The sequence below is a fragment of the Nicotiana tabacum genome, chromosome 7 (genome assembly GCF_000715075.1).
Source record: "Nicotiana tabacum cultivar K326 chromosome 7, ASM71507v2, whole genome shotgun sequence".
Classification (NCBI taxonomy): Eukaryota; Viridiplantae; Streptophyta; class Magnoliopsida; order Solanales; family Solanaceae; genus Nicotiana; species Nicotiana tabacum.
The window spans coordinates 80,048,964-80,061,385 of NC_134086.1; the positions used below are offsets into that span (position 1 = coordinate 80,048,964).

The window sequence follows — 12,422 nt, forward strand, 5'->3', positions numbered from 1 at the left end:
TAACAAGGAATTGTGGAGGTCGAGTATTAAGGTTGCAGGTTAGGGGGAAATTGTGAATATTTCTACAGCGCACTAGAGTGAGACTAGCCAGTTAGGAGTTAGTCTTAAGATGCTACTGACCAGCTACTGATGATGGGCTTTATCTGTTGGTTATTAGTATACTTTACATCCTTCTCGTATTTCCTATATTTCTTATATTGCTGTTATTTTGTTATTTTATGGTATTTTATGTTATGTTATGGATTTTATGTTATTTTATTATGAGTCTATTGATAGTACTAATATAGCGTCTCTTGTTGCTTTCTTGAGCCGAGGGTCTCCTGGAAACAGCCTCTCTGCCCCTCGGGTAGAGGTAAGGTCTGTGTACATATTACCCTCAGAGACCCTACTTGTGGGATTATAGTGGGTTATTGTTGTTGTTGCAATTTCTAACGGGGTCCAAACGGTCAATTTTTGAATTAGCGGTCAAACCCACTTTAAATAACATTAGAACACTTCTTTAGTTCCTTTTCTTCCTCACAAGATTCTAGGGTTTCTCTTTCTCTTTCTCCACCGACGGGACCGTCCCTTTTTTCCTCTCTTCTCCGTTCTTCTCTATTTTTACCGGCGGTTCTTGTTTTTGATTAATTTTCTTTCATATACAAAGCTACATTTTTTTATACCCATATGGGTGAAAAAGATTCAGAAGGCACTGAAAGTGCCACAACATCGGAGGATGTTGAAAATTCTGATAAAGGCGAAAAAGTGAAGGGTTTAGCGGACAATTCAAGCAAAAAGATTTGTGGGTTTGATTCAAGTTTTGATATTTCTGGGAAAAGTTTGGATTATCCATTATTGGAAGGTGTTGAAGAGGGTGGTGGTGGGAAGGTTGAGGGTTTGTACATGTACAGGAATGTATTTAATTTGATTCCTAAGTCAATTGGTGCACTTGGGAAAGTTAAGATACTGAAATTCTTTGGGAATGAGGTTAATTTGTTCCCAACTGGAGAGTTGAGGAACTTGGTTGAATTGGAGAGCTTGCAAGTGAAAGTGTCATTGCCAGGGATGAGTGGATTGGATTTGAATAAGCTGAAGTGTTTGAAAGAATTGGAGCTCTGTAAAGTTCCTTCTAGACCTTCAGCTTTCCCTCTTTTAAGAGATATTACTGGTCTTAAACGTCTTACTAAGCTCTCTGTCTGTCATTTTTCTATCAGGTTAGAACTTTTTTTTTGTGACTATTCTATTAGGATTTTAAGTCATACACACTGACAATGTGAATATTATTAACGCCTATCTATGCAGATTGGCAATTGCCTGTAGTTGTCTTTTAATTAACCTGATAATGTAAAAATCTTAAAACTGTCAATGTATGAACATTAAATCCATTCTATGATGTTTTTATGTGAGCACCAAGGCCATATGCTTTTGGTATTAATGTGAGTTGGTTAGGTTGCATCTACACCTTTTCATTATCTTTCAGTCCTTAAAGAAAATTGCTAGTTTTCACCAGTGCTAGACATCTTGCTAGGATAAGCAGGATAAGTGACCACCCAAATTTCCATCAATACAAGTTGGTAGGCGGAGGACATGATATTGGATTGTGTCCGTCTTCTCTGAGGGAAAGATAGGGAAAAAGTAATTGCAGGAAAAGTGGTTTTGATTTCATTCTGGAAACCAATTTTTCCGAAAGTTGGAACTTGTTTTGTACACTTAGATAATCTAGTTTTTATGCATGATTCATAAAAGAAAATGGGTTGGTTTCTCAACAAATTTTAGCATGCCGTTATACAGCTGGAGAAATAATAGAAAATAATGATTTGTTTTTTCTGTGTTGGTGCTGCATAGGTACTTCAACCGATTGAAGTTACTTAATCAGGAGGAAGAAGACTCATAAAATTTTTAAGTTGGTTGGAAGGAGTTTAACACTTCTTAAAGGGTATCAGTTTCTACTTAGGGCCATATAAGATTGCACGGGATACTAGGATTAGGCATAGCATAACTAACCCTTGTTGAAGGGTGAGTTTTACAAATCCTACCATCCACATAAAGAGTTTTTTGTTTATCTATTTATTTGTGTTTTCTTTAATTTTTTTATTTTGGGATTTGTTATCCTATAATGCATCTTAGATAGGTTAAAATTATCTTATTTATTCTGCCTTACATAATCTGACAGCTGAAGAGGCCGGCACAAATCCATTGGGAAAGTATTTTGATCCCGGAAACAACCTCTCTTACCCCTCCGAGGTAGGGGTAAGGTATGCATACACTCTACCCTCCCCAGACCCCACTAGCGAGATTCTATTGGGTGGTTGTTGTTGTTGTTGTTGTAGGTGTATGTGGAAAACCCATATACGAGTACAATACAGAATTTTAAAGTTATAGTGGTTAAAAACAAAAGAACTCATAGGGCTCCAATAGAACTAACAGAGAAGGGAAGTATGTGAAGTAAATTCGTATGCTTTGGAGTATGGCAACATAGAGCACACTGCCTATCCATGTACTTCACACTTCAAAAGTGCAAGTCTGTTGCTGTCACGTCTTTCCATGACAGTAGCATGTACCGTAGATAGTAGCAGTAAAATGAACTTTTGCTGAAGTCCATGTAATTTTGCAGTTGTATGTAATTGCTTAATATTGGTAGCGTTGGAAATTATTCTTTGGATCAGGAGGGAGGATTTGACTTGGAAATAGGTGTTAGGATTTGTATTCTATAGACATTCTTTTAAAAGAAGGATTTGTATTTTATAATCTTCCTTTATTTAGTGCAGTTACGCCACAGCCTTGAGATAACAAGACATGTCTATGTTCAACATTTGATACATTTTGTTAAATGGGGTCTGATATCTTAAGATTTCTTCTTCATCCAAACAAATGGAATCACATTTAATGTCTAAAAGACTAAATTTTCATTCTGCTGACACTTTTGACAAGCAGGGGCTACTTTTGAGTGCTAGAGGTTGAAAGTTGTGAACGATAAACTAGTAAATTCAGTTTCATCTATAATACATTCACTCATTTTCATCTTTGTACTCCAATGATAAGGCAATTGTTCCTTGCTGTTCATGCAGATACCTGCCTCCAGAAATTGGCTGTCTTAGTAATTTGGAGTACCTAGATCTTTCATTCAATAAGATGAGGAGTTTACCTGTTGAGATAACTCATCTGAACTCATTACTGTCACTGAAAGTTGCTAATAATAAATTGATTGAAGTACCTCCGGGGCTGTCTTCTCTGCAAAGATTAGAGAATTTGGACTTTTCTAACAATAGATTGACGTCCTTGGAGAATCTTGATCTCCTTTCAATGTATAATCTGCAGAGACTCAATCTTCAGGTATGTGTTACTGAAAATACAGTTTCTTTTCGACATTTCTTATAGGCTTCTTCCCTAGTTTCTTTTCCCTTTTTGTTGACAAATTTCGTGCATTTCTCTGGATAAAGGACTGATATGTATTTTCTCAATTGTCTAGTCAAGTAACTTGGTGTATAATAATTACCTTATTCTGACCCATATATCTTTGTTGAAATTCCCTGAAGCACAATAAGCTTCTTAGGTGTTGTTCTATTCCTTCATGGGTATGCTGCAATTTGGAGGGGAATTGCATAGATTTGTCCAGTTCATCGTCTGAAATGGATGTGCTTGAAGATTATGATCAGGAAACCTCTGAGAATTCGCAAAATGGTGAACTCTCATCTCCCTCTCCTTATTTCTGGTGCTCTTTCTGCAGATTCTGATTCCTTGGTATCTTGTATATTGCCCTTCGAAGAGTTCTTGTTCGGAAGGGACTGATCTTCGAGGAGTCTGATACATGTAAATTATTAATCTTGTAGGAGCTTCTATCACATCGTCGGGTCATTTATGTGGCTCATCACCCATTCATCGATGTTTTCGGCCTCAAAAATCCAAGAGATGGAAGCGGCAGCATTTGCAACAGAGAGCTCGTCAAGAACGGCTAAATAACAGCAGAAAATGCGTCGTCGCCTGCAAACATTCTGTGCTAGTTGATGAATCTCTGGTGGAAGGCCCGTCAAACATAGTGGATGACGATGCTGATGATAAAGAACTCTTGACTGAAGAGGCTGAGTGCAAAGACTCTGTAGCTAATGTTGTTGATGAAGATAGCAGAAAGGAGGAGCATTATGTTGACAAGATGTTCGTGTGTTCCTGACTCCATTGGGACAAGCATAGATAGTCATAGTAGCTGTAAAAAATGTGATGCTTCAGTAGGTTCTCTTTCTCATGCTGATGATGTTGTCGAGGAAAGCTCGTCTCCCGAGGTGTCTAATGTTCCTCCAAAATCGAAAAGGCACCTCGATGGGGTCATTGATAATCCAAAACCATGCAAAACCCGCAGACCAACAGATGATTCAGATTTATCCTGCAAATACAGCATGATATCTTTCTGCGGTATTAATGATTATTTACCGGATGGCTTTTATGACGCTGGACGAGATCGGCCATTTATGTCGCTTAGGAATTATGAGCAGAATTTGCATCTTGATTCGCGGGAAGTCATTTTAGTTGACAGGTAAGCTCCCATATCTGCATGCCATTAATAGTCATGGCGTTCGTCTACCAAGTATAATGAATGCTTTGCCTTTCTAGTCATTTGGATTTCTTATTTAATTTGTTCAGGCAAAGGGATGAAATGCTGGATGCCATTGCTCTGCGTGCTCAAGCACTGATCCTTCATTTTAAGCAGATAAATGGTTTGTTCAGAGATAGAGAACATGTTGCTATAGACAACTTGCAAATTGCGTCATTGCTTGCACTTTTAGTATCGGATCATTTTGGTGGAAGCGATAGAAGTACTATTGTTCAGAGGGCAAGGAAAACAGTATCTGGGTCGAACTACAGCAAGCCTTTTGTCTGCACATGCCCTACCGGAAATGATGACACTACCAGCATAGTCACAAAAGACAGTCCTAGTGGCTTAGGAGATATACTTTTCCTTGATCTTTATGAGAAAGCACTTCGTTCCATAAAATCAAGGCAAAATTCTATTGTTGTTCCTATTGGGAGTTTGCAGTTTGGTGTATGTAGGCATAGGGCCTTGCTTATGAAGGTATTTTGTCATCAGATATGTTTCTATTTCTGAATGTAGTTAGCTATTATGAACTGATGAATTTCATTTGTCTTCTCCAGTACCTGTGTGACCGAATAGAACCTCATATATCTTGTGAGCTTGTTAGGGGTTATTTGGATTTTTCGCCACATGCATGGAACGTGATTGTGGTAAAGAGGGGTGAATTATGGGTTCGAATGATAGTGGATGCGTGCCGTCCCCTTGATATCAGAGAAGAGACAGATCCGGAATATTTTTGCAGGTCAATGATTTTCCAATACTTTCTTCATGACTTATTTCCTGGTGCTACACGCATTTACATTGGCGATCTAGACAGTGTGGTTATTGGTTATTTTGGAGTGAAAATAGCCATTTTCTTGAGTAGTTTCTGTTACCAAAGCTCTAGTCGCCCAAGGTTCTAAAAGTTAATAGCAAGCACATTCTCTCCCTGTATTTCCCCCTGCTGTATTCTGTGGTGAATAATTTACTTTGTATAGAGCAAAGTTGTAATTGCTGTGTAATAGTAGGTTGACCCTGTTGACTGGTGACATCATTCCTTTTCTATTCATTCTGCTGTTCTATGGAGTCTACTTTGGCAAAATATCAATCTCGGGTTCCTACAATTTTTAACTCGTCTGATAGAAAATGGATTCTGGTGTACAAGAATGGGTCTTGTGCTGTGGTCAGTTGGGAACTGTATCTCATCATTTAAGACTTATTCCCCCAAAAAACTCACCATTTAAAGTTTTTTTGGCGATAGTCATTGATATCCAATTTAGCCCTTTGAATTATTTTAGCTACTGATTATATTAGTTTCATTATTCATAATCATTGTTTGGCATACTGGAAATCACTTTTAGTTCTGATAACTCACTGCTGCTATAAAAGAATTACGTAATTCGTTTATGAAATTATTGAATATCACTTAATTTACTGATCAGAAGTTATTTTGTTCACCCAAAACAAACAGATCAAAGTCTCATGAAGAAATGTTTTTGGTTTTTCTGGCTTTGATGGTTTCATATGCAAATGTATCCTGTGTAGAAACCGTTGGTAAAAGGATGATTGTGATAGATTGCTGATATTTCTCTTAGATCACTGAGCTTGCTGTTTTTTAGGTATGTGCCATTGAGCCGGATAAATGTTCCTGTTGTGCCAGATGGTATTCCTGGTCAAGTTAGTTCTTATCCTTCTCTATCCGGTTCTGATGAAATCGATAAAGCTCCTTCCTCAACCCTCGTCCAGTGTAAATTCGGATCGCTTGAGACTGTGGCAAAGGTGTGATTCCTGACTGCTTTTAAACCTCTCCGTTTATTGTCATGAAACATCCCTAAGTTCTTATTCTGAGTTCCAAGTTCAAACTGTATCATATCTGTCATATGCTGAGTAGTATTTTCCTTTTGTTGTACTTAGTTTATATCTCCACTTAACTTGGAACTTCTTTTGTCTGAAAGTCGAGTCATTGTTGCTTAAATAAAGCACTATAACTGTTCTATTCTTTGAGGGGTGAATTCTAGCATGTAAATGTATTGACCCTCTTGAAAAATAAAGAGCAAACTAGAAAATGATTTTTCTGGCTTCATTGTACTTTCCATTGTCAACTGTACTTTACTAGGTGTATGGTCTTATGCTTCTGATCTGGTTTGGATTTATATAAGAAGAAGAAAAGCAAGTTTGTTTTTGAGTTTATTCTGTTGTTTTGCTTGAATCCGCTATTTTGCAGGCTTTTTCTTTTCATTTTGCATTTATGTGCTCTGTGCTCATAAAACTTGGTTAGTGACACTTATTATATCAATAGCTGTGGGAATTTAACTCGGGTAACATCTTTATTGACAAGACATAGTTGAACATTTTTATCCATTCTTTTCTTAATATTAACCTGATTTGAGCAGAAAGGATACGAAGGATTCATATAATCGGTCCCGACTAATTTAGGGTTGAGGTTTAGTTGATTGATCAAACATTTTTGCTGCTGCAGGTGCGGACTTTAGAGGTATCCAGGTCCTCCGCGGATGAGATTAAGAATTTTGAGTATAAATGCATTGGAGAAGTTAGGGTGTTGGGTGTCTTAAACAGTTCATGCATTGTAAAATATTACGGTCATCAAATATCTTCAAGATGGGCTCCTTCATCAGATGGCAGTTCAGAATGTCGTACTTTGCAGTCTGCTATTTTCATGGAGCACATAAAAGGGGGTTCACTAAAGGTATATGTTCTCCTTAAATTCTTTTCACACCTGACTGTCTTTATTCTGCTCATTTTGCTTTCTTGTCTTTAACTTGCAGAAATATGTTGATAAGCTCTCTCATGCTGGTGAGAAGCGTCTTCCAGTTGAGCTGTCGGTATTTATTGCTCGAGATGTGGCAAGTGCATTGACAGAGCTGCATTCTAGGCATATCATACATCGTGATATAAAAAGTGAAAACATCCTAATAGATGTGGATAAGAAGAGAGCTGATGGTACTCCTACAGTAAAGCTATGTGACTTTGATATGGCAATTCCTCTTCGTTCTTACTTACATACTTGCTGCATTGCCCATGCTGGAATTCCTCCACCGGATGTTTGTGTTGGTACACCTCGTTGGATGGCTCCTGAGGTGTTTCAGGCTATGAATAAGCGCAACATCTATGGTTTGGTAAGTTTCTCGTGCAGTGCTTTTGCACCTCGGATAACAAGAAATTAATACGCCTTTCCTGCCATCTCTTGTTTCATGACTTCAGCATGCTTTCCTTTCTTTTTTCTTATCTTGATATAAAATTAATTTGCAAATGCAATTGGCACTTTTTTTACTCTTTCCCTTCCTTTTTTGGGCTAATCTTCTTTGTCAAATTCTTGAGATAGATTCTAGTTTTTCCTTTCTCCAAAGCTACCTACTTTGTCTTGGGAATGAAAGACACCTTGCAATCACCATCCTTGAATTTAGAATCCTAATCTTTGAATTCTCTACTACCAACGACCAACTTTCTGCCACTTTGTGCACTGATTTGCTAAAAGATGACTAATTGTTTTTCTTGTTTTACTGATTTCCACCCTTGGTTGAAACCATTCAACCCAGCCAGAAGGTGCGAGAAGTTAGACTCAGTGGGTATCAGGAGGGGTAGAGGTAGGCCTAAGAAGTCTTGGGGCGAGGTTACTAGGCGGGACATAGCGCAGCTGGAGTTGACTGAGGACATGACCCTAGATAGGAGGGTTTTGGAGGTCGAGACTTAGGGTAGAAGGCTAGTAGGTAGTCGAGCATATCTCTTTGTCTTTCCCATTTTGCTAGCATTAGTGTTAGTATGATATTCTTTTATTCATAGATTGCTATTATTACCTAGAGTTTAATTGCTTTCTTAGCTTCGGTATTTGATCTTGTTATTCCTTCTTGTTGCCATTACTTTTGTCATTCGTTCTCCAGCCGAGGGTCTATCGGAAACAGCTTCTCTGTCATTCTAGGGTAGGGTAGGGTAGGGATAAGACTGCGTTGTCTCACCCTCCCAAGACCCCACTTGTGGGAAAATACTGGGATTGTTGTTGTTGTTGGTTGAAACCATTCAACACCACCAAGAACCTATCACCTCGAAAAAGATATGCATTTGTCTGCTAAGAACTGATATATCACTCATTCCTCTATCAAAATTCAGCTCTTTTATCTCGGTCTTCTAAGCATCTAATTTCTGTGCTCAATCTCATGCTTCCTTGAGAAATTAACATATCTTTTTTTTAAGCAAAGGAGGACGTATTCTGTCTGTTCGCTTGTTGCACTGCTAAGATTGAAGAGTAATGATTATCTAGCCACTTTTTGATACTTAAATTTAATTTGGAGATGGAGGATAATTTTGTTTGTTTTTTGAGAGATTATAGCATCTGAGCATCTCAGAAGATGTATCCATTGTCAAAAGGGGAAAGAGATTCTTAGGGTTGGATATTTTCTCTTCTCTTGCTCTTGAAATTGTAAAGGTCTTCAAGTCTGGGTTAGAAGGGTTACTTGGAAAATAAAAAGGTTCTTCTAGCTTTGACTTCTCACTTTCCCGTTTATCTTCAGATCTAGCTTTAAATATCTTCAAAGTCTTCCGAACTAGGTTTTTACTTGTCTTGCTTTTGATGTAGGGTGTTGATATTTGGTCCTTTGGGTGCGTCCTCCTGGAGTTGTTAACACTGCAACTTCCTTACTCAGAGTTATCTGAATTAGATATCCACAATTCTCTTCAGGTATTGCCTTGATCTCTAACCTTTAATGTAGTAATGTTTTAAATATGTAGCATGATGATTACCTAATCTGCTGCAAGTACCATTGTATGATGATTCCCCGCACAATTTTTTATTACTGCCTGCCTTGTTTGCTAAAACTCAATGCTTACGATTCTAGTAGCTCCCCGGTCATTGGATATTTCATGCGTGTCATAGTTTTCCTCGCTATTGCTTTCGATCATGAGAACTGCCTGCATAAGATCTTTTGCATATTTGATAGTGGTTTGTTGGAATTGCTTAAAATGGTACGAAAACAAATGTAATTCTTCTTGACGCACGCAGGTGGCTAATCGGCCACAACTACCTGAAGAACTAGAGGTAATGGCCACATCCTCCAAAGCAGAGCTGGAAGATCTAGCAAAGTCTTGTTCTGGCAACGACCTAGACAAGCAACAATCTGAATCTCATATCCTGAGATTTCTCGTTTCTATTTACCGTTGGTGTACCGAGAAGGATCCAGACGACCGTCCCACAGCAGAGAACCTCTACAATATCTTGCTTACCTGTGCTAACTCTCTCCCTATACAGAGTAAAGAAGAAGGATCAAAGTCCATCAGATGAAATTGATCTTCCCCAAAATTTTTGTAGCCTTAGAATGTTGTAGACTAGCATTAGATTATTTGGAGTTAGGACCCAATATTTGGGTCTGCGGCCCCCATTGAGCAACATGTTCCTTAGCCTCGCTTCAATTAGAGAACCTCACGGTCTTATATGAGACACTATGATAGTTATCTATCATTTTTCTATTCCTTTTCCAGCTTGTAGTTCTATATACTTGTTGCCATTTAATGTTATTCCTTTTCCCAATTGATAATTATGAAACTATTCCAGTTTATACTTCTTGAACGGCACCAAAATGGACGTGTTTCTAAATTTGCTTACAAATTGGCGTCTTTTTCGTTGTCGATTAGTTCTCCCTTGGTGCTGTACTATTCATAAAGCTGATTCGCACGTAGCGCTCTTTGTTGTACCATTGACTCTTTCTATTCATATTGAATTTTCTGACTATTGAAGTTACTGATTTATAGCGTGCTTGGCTAAACTTCTCCAATGTTAGAAGTACTTTTTTTTCCCAAAGAAAGCGTTTTTTTTTTCAAAATTGAAGTGTTTGGCTAAGCTTTTGGAAGAAAAAAAGTGCTTTTAATGAGAAGCATAAAAAAGTAGTTTCTCTCTAAAATCTCTTTTGAGAAAAATATGCATAGAAGTAGTTTTTAAAAGCTTGGTCAAACATTAATTGCTGCAAAGAAGTGCTTTTTTAATTAGTTAGCCAAACATAAACTGCTTCTCACCAAAAGTACTTTTGAAAAAAAGAACTTCTTGTTATAAATAATTTGTACATTGGATGCTACATTGGATGCCCATGTTGTGAATAACATAGTTTGTACATTGGATGCCCATGTTGTGAATAGCTTAAAGATTAAATCTCCTACTTTATGTCCATCATCTTTACTTTTTATGCCTATAAAAGGCTATGTAATTGCAATGGAAAGATACAACAAAGTAAAAGAAGAAAAGACTTCTTCCTTCTTTCTATCTCTTCTTATTTACCTTTTGCTGCATTACTTTTATTTTATAACACGTTATCAGCACGAAGCTCTAATTTTATTCTTAACTCCCGCTAAGTTGAGCCCTATTTTATTAAGGTATGTATCATTATAATCATTTTATTTATGGCAGTACATATCATATGCTCATTGTTTGCAGATTACTTGTGCTCTTGGGCATCTTAAATAGTTTAAGTACATTGCAGTGATAAAATAACTATTTCCTTCCGTGCTCAACTCTTAGAGGACCTCAATGTTATCAAACCAGCTATACACTAATGACATACTTATAATATCCATGGACTTCCTGGATCAAAACATATCTTTAAGGCATTTTGAAGAACTGTGAGAAATGAATTGACAAGCAATAATTTTATAGTTTAATTACTTTTATATTTATTGGAACATATAAATAATGTTAGTCACGTTCAATTCTATTAACACATATATATCAATAATATAAAGTGAAATGAAACAAGTATGTAATTTCTACTTTTTGGCAAGAATAAAATGAAATAGTAGATTGTTAACATGATATAGGTCTATTTTCATTTCTTTTACCTTAATCGTTTTGTTTTCATTAATTGTTTATTATTATAATTATTTCTCTAACTTATTCATCTTTTATAATAGTTTCACTACGTCAAATTTATCAAAACTTGAATTTGTGGCACTTGACATCACCGGGAGGAACTATTTATCATGGGCCCTTGATGCTAAAATTCACCTTGACGGTAAAGGTCTTGGAAATACTATTATACAAGGAAATGAAGCATCAAATCAGGATAAAGCGAAGACCATGATTTTCCTTCGTCATCATCTACATGAAGGGTTAAAAACTGAATATTTAACCGTAAAAGATTCATTTGAATTATGGATTAATTTGAAGGATCGGTATGACCACCTAAAACTTACGGTATTACCTAAAGCTCGGTATGAGTGGATACATTTAAGGCTGCAAGACTTTAAAACCGTAAGTGAGTATAATTCTGCTATCTTTAAAGTATGTTCTCTATCAAAATTATGTGGAGACACTATCACAGATGAGGACTTATTGGAAAAAAATATTTTCTACTTTTCACGCTTCAAATGTGGTGCTACAACAATAATACCGTGGAAAAGGTTTTAAGAAATATTCTGAGTTAATCACATGCCTACTTGTGGCAAAGCAGAATAATACTCTATTAATGAAAAATCATGAAGTCCGTCCCACTGGGTCAACTCCATTTCCGGAAGTGAATGCTGTAGTAGCATATGATAAGTTTGAAAAAAAATAAAATAATTATCGTGGTTGTGGACATGATCGTAAACGTGGACATGGCAGGGGACGAAATAATTATCGTCATTATGGTGAAAATAAAATTGGAGAACAATAAGGGTTCTTAAATTAATCATTCAAAGGGTAAAACTAGTATGTGTCACCGATGTGGTATGAATGGTCATTGGGCACGCATTTGTCGTGTGCCAGATCATTTTGTCAAACTTTATCAAGCCTCCCTCAGAAAAAAAGAAAATAATGTGGAGGCACATTTGACCTTTCAAAATAATGATGATGAAGCAGGTCCCTCAAACAAATATGATTCTAAGGCACATCTTGCATATA

The 12,422-nt window shown here is 37.0% G+C and overlaps 1 non-coding gene across 1 annotated transcript; it reads left to right on the forward strand.

Moving 5' to 3' along the window:
• Positions 1–523: 523 nt before the first annotated feature.
• LOC107814622 (uncharacterized) lies at positions 524–10,106 on the forward strand. Its single transcript, XR_012711704.1, has 11 exons — positions 524–1,193; positions 3,048–3,312; positions 3,516–3,660; positions 3,810–4,507; positions 4,615–5,044; positions 5,125–5,306; positions 6,163–6,322; positions 7,023–7,250; positions 7,330–7,680; positions 9,135–9,236; positions 9,558–10,106. It is a non-coding gene; the product is annotated as an uncharacterized LOC107814622 (transcript).
• The last annotated feature ends 2,316 nt before the right edge of the window (positions 10,107–12,422 follow it).